This window comes from Mastomys coucha, unplaced genomic scaffold (assembly GCF_008632895.1).
Source record: "Mastomys coucha isolate ucsf_1 unplaced genomic scaffold, UCSF_Mcou_1 pScaffold6, whole genome shotgun sequence".
In the NCBI taxonomy this organism is placed as follows: Eukaryota; Metazoa; Chordata; class Mammalia; order Rodentia; family Muridae; genus Mastomys; species Mastomys coucha.
Window position 1 is genome coordinate 5078425 of NW_022196912.1, and position 4718 is coordinate 5083142.

The window sequence follows — 4718 nt, forward strand, 5'->3', positions numbered from 1 at the left end:
CACCAAGAGGTCCTCACCAGATACTTAATTTGTTGCTACCTTTAATTTGGACTTCCAGTCTCCAAAACTTGAAAAATGTTACTTAGTCTGTCATAATTTGTTATAGCAGACCAAACTGACTAAGACATTGTGGGTCAAAACTCTGATCAGAAATTCAAATAACTCTATCAATGACCCACAAAAGACTATAGAATACAGATACAGAGGTGATTTTATGGCCATTTATAATGTAGGCTTACAAACAACTTCAGGGCTGAGGATCCTAGTCTTATTTCTGACTTGAAGGAATAACCAATATCTATGGATACTAATAAGTATGATGATGTAAGAAAGATATGCATAGGCCAAGAAGATGTTTCCCAGATAGAGATGCTTGCTGCACGAACTTGGGTTTGACCTTCTTGTTGGAAAAGGATAATCCTGGTGTCCTACAATTCAACACAGGAACTGAGTGAAGGAACCAAGCAAGGCAGCTCCCTCTGCACAAAAGGAGCACCAGAACCCAACCCAGGCCCCAGAACCCAGCCCAGGCCCCGAGGACCAGGCACCAGAACCCAGCCCAGGCCCCGAGGACCAGGTACTCACTGGGTCTTCTCACCATGGCCTGGGGTGACTTTATGATCTTTTGGGATAGGAAATGAAGGGAAGGACTCCATTGCTCCAGAGTGACATTCCAGGAATGGTAGGAGGGGGGTCATAAACAAAAAGTGTATCTGGTGTGAGAGATAAAAAGATTTCCATAAAAGTTTTACAAGGTAGAAGAAATTTGTGGAATACTGGCCCCTGCCTACCTAGTTATCCATGATAGAAAACAAAAACAAAAAAAAAAGAAACTTTTCACCCCTAGAACCAATGGATGGATAGAACCAATTCCCTCAAATTGTCCTCTAACCTCTGTATGCAGGCCCTGGCACATGCTGGATGGACACACACACACACACACACACATACACACACACACACAGATAAAGTGTAGTTTAAAAAAAAGAGGCCGGGCGGTGGTGGTACACGCCTTTAATCCCAGCACTTGGGAGGCAGAGGCAGGTGGATTTCTGAGTTTGAGGCCAGCCTGGTCTACAGAGTGAGTTCCAGGACAGCCAGGGCTACACAGAGAAACCCTGTCTCCAAAAACAAAAACAAAATTTGTACCCCCCCCCCATTAATTGCTAAATCAGCAATTCAGATATCATTGTAATGACTAACCACCGAATAGCATTTAGGTTTTTTCCTTTTTGAGTTAAATTTCTCCTATGATATAAGTTACCCTTTTAAAGTATCTGTTTCAATGGTTTCTGGTAAAGTCACAAAGCTGAGATCACCAGCACCTAACCTTTCAGAACCCCCGAAGAAGCATCAGCTGTCACTCTCCCGCTGCCCCGGCAACCCCACCCTGTCCCCTCCAGGAATTTCCCTCTTCTCAACTCACTTGTGCTGGTTTCTTTCCCTTGTCTCAGTATTTTCAAGGTTCTCCATGTTGAGTCATGGTTTTCTTTCTTTCTTATTTATTTATTTATTTATTTATTTATTTATTTATTTATTATTTATTCAATATATGTGAATACACTGTTGATCTCTTCAGACACACCAGAAGAAGACATCGGATCCCATTTTACAGATGGTGGTGAGCCACCATGTGGTTGCTGGGATTTGAACTCAGGACCTTTGGAAGAGCAGTCAGTGCTCTTACCTGCCGAGCCATCTCGCCAGCCTGAGTCGAGTTTTTCTTGATCTCTCAGGTGCCACAACAGTGCTGATCCTGTCCCTTGACTTCTGCTGGGCGAGCACATGGTACAGAAACAGGCATGGTTGGCCCCAGTGTTGCAGTATCTGCCTTGTGTTAGATTCAATTACACAGAAAGCTGATTGCAATGACTGTCAAAAGTCATGTCTGGCTTTCAGATGGAATATTATGGTATGGGAGGAAGGAGAAAGGCAGTCAGGCTAAGGATTTACTTAGTTAGTTGTCTTGGAACCTGAGGTTGATATTATGAAACACGTAGGGAACCCAGCAAAGTGTCTTCTGAGGACTGGGGTAATAGTTTCTTAGGTGAACACTGATAACATTGGACAAGTTAAATGTAACTATCTTCAGTTTCCCTCCTCTAACCCCCTCAACTCCCCCTGTCCCAGATGGGGTTTCTCTGTATAGCCTTGGCTGTCCTGGAACTCACTCTGTAGACCAGGCTGGCCTCAAACTCAGAAATCTGCCTGCATCTGCCTCCCAAGTGCTGGGATTAAAGGCGTGTGCCACCACTGCCCGGCTAGATATTTTTAATGTACTTTTTTGTGTACGTCTACTATATAACTCCCTGTCCTACCTACTTCTTCATGTTAACCAAAGGATTATTGTATTGGTTTTCTTTATATGAAAACAACACATATGTAATTTATTTGGATTCAGAAAATACAAGAGAATATGAATCAAATAATTTGAAAAGCCTACTCAAAGAGAACCATTAACATTTTTGGTGAGTGTTTTTCATGCATATATAAAGCAGAAAGTTCTTTTTAACTATATCACTGTTTTTTTTTTCTTCTGCACATTCTTTGTGTCTATGCCACCATCCCTCATTCTGTATGAAACATTCTTTTCCTTTAGATAATTAGGAGTATTAGGGCAGGAATGAAGAAAGCCTATATTCAGCTTTTTACTTCAAAAATAAGAATTTTGAGCAGATATTAAGAATTTTTAAGGGCTGGCGAGATGGCTCAGCGGGTAAGAGCACTGACTGTTCTTCCGAAGGTCCTGAGTTCAAATCCCAGCAACCACATGGTGGCTCACAACCACCCATAATGAGATCAGACGCCTTCTTCTGGTGCGTCTGAAGACAGCTGCAGTAAATTACGCCGGAACAAGTGGGGCCAGAGTGAGCAGTGGGGTCGTCAGAGGTCCTGACTGAGTTCAACAGCAGCCACACACATGCTGGCTCATGGCCATCTGTACAGTTACAGTGTACTCATACACATAAAATAAAATAAATCTTTAAAAAAAAAGATTTTTGAAGCCAGGTTTGGTAGCACATAACTATAATCTTAATTAACACTTGGGAGGTGGGATCTGCAGCGTCACAAGTTCACTTTATCCTTCAAAGTCATCAGTGACATAGGAAGTTGAGACCCTTTCTCAAAAAACACAAAAGGGAAAAAAATGTAGTCAAACATGGTGGCAATACCTGTAATTCCAGCATTCTGAAGGCTAAGGCAAGATGACTCTAAATTAAAGGGCAACCTAGCTTGGCTACATCACAAGATCCTGTCTCAAAACAAAAGAAAGAACTGTGGGGTGGAGGAGGGAAAGAGAGGGAAGGCATGAGACAGGGAGAGAGAGAGAGAGAGAGAGAGAGAGAGAATGATAGATGAATGAATGAATTGTGGAGAGCGGTAGAGCTGGAGAGGCATTCACCTTGACAAGATGGCGTCTACATCCGCTGTCGACTCCTGGTAAACAACTGTTTGCACATGTGCATAGAGTGAAAAGACGCCAAGTCACGGCCCATCCCAGGGCGTCACGTGGGGTGATGAGCAAACAGCCAATCATGGGCGGACACACCGCGCTGTGGTGTATATAAGCAGTGCCAATTATTGGCTCGGCCCCTTTTTTCTCCTCTTCATGATGCAATAAATGCTTGCTGCAGAAGGATCCTAGTGTCCGCGTGTCTTCTTGCTGGCGAGACGACTGCGCGGGCAACAAATGAATGAATAAAAACAGCTTTGAAAGCCAAACTTTGAGAATACGGTATATAATTGTAATGACTACATTTCCTATTAATTATAAGAGATAGACACATATACATTATGGAGTTTCACTAGAAGTCAGGAAGAAAGAAATCTCAAGATGTCAGAAAAAGGAAAATAATAGAGACAGGTGAAGCAGACGTATTGTGACCATATTTTGTAGACTGAATTCCTGGCAGGGGCAGGGTACTATGTTGGACAGGTGCAATGTAGGCTAAACTGGAAAGAAAGCTTTGCCCTGCTCCCCAAAAAGATTCTCTGAGAATCCCCACCCTAACACAGGGATGGAGTTGAACCATAGGATATGACTGTTCTGTGAGGCAGAGGCAAGAGCAAGAAGCCTTGTCAGTACTGTGAGGCAGAACAGCGACCAGGACTGCTAGCTAGCTGCAGTGTCGCTCACGTACTGCACACATACTGTATTACACACACACACACACACACACACACACACACACACACATAGTGCACATGTACTGGACCAAGCAGCCTGCCATGACCCCCAGCCCCCATGCTAACTACACAGCAGCCATCTCAAGGAGAAACAGCCATGTCAGGGAATTGAACTTGCAAAATTGAACCAACAGAGATGATTTCATCTGCAATAGATAACCTTAACTGGAAAAGTTAGGAGATTCCATGTTAGCCAGTACATAGCAGCTACATGCATTTGCTCCTGCGTGGTGAATCGTCTATCTCCACTCCAGAGCTTAGACATGTTTTTAACAAAGTGGGAAAAATAAAAAGCTGTGTTTTGAGCAATACACTTTTTAAAATTACATTTATTTATTTATTATTTATATGTGCAATTACACACAATGGCACTTATGTGGAGAGCTGATAAAAATTTGTGGGAGAGACAGTAGTGATGCCCTTAGCCCCAGAATTCAGAAGGTAGAGATGCAGGAGGATTTCTGAGTTCTTCTTCTTCTTCTTCTTCTTCTTCTTCTTCTTCTTCTTCTTCTTCTTCTTCTTCTTCTTCT

The 4718-nt window shown here is 42.8% G+C and overlaps 2 long non-coding RNA genes across 3 annotated transcripts in view; both read right to left on the bottom strand.

The window, feature by feature from the left end:
* Nucleotides 1-201: 201 nt before the first annotated feature.
* On the bottom strand, nucleotides 202-3451 carry LOC116080704. The gene is made up of 4 exons (XR_004114562.1): nucleotides 3404-3451; nucleotides 1688-1770; nucleotides 586-713; nucleotides 202-428 (listed from the first exon to the last, which is right to left on the bottom strand). It is a non-coding gene; the product is annotated as an uncharacterized LOC116080704 (long non-coding RNA).
* A 178-nt stretch (nucleotides 3452-3629) lies between these two features.
* Nucleotides 3630-4718, bottom strand: part of LOC116080259 — a 42133-nt gene continuing 41044 nt past the window's right edge. For both annotated transcript variants that reach the window (XR_004114367.1, XR_004114368.1), the window contains one exon: nucleotides 3630-3676. This is a non-coding gene — a long non-coding RNA (uncharacterized LOC116080259). The remainder of the gene's footprint in view (nucleotides 3677-4718) is intronic.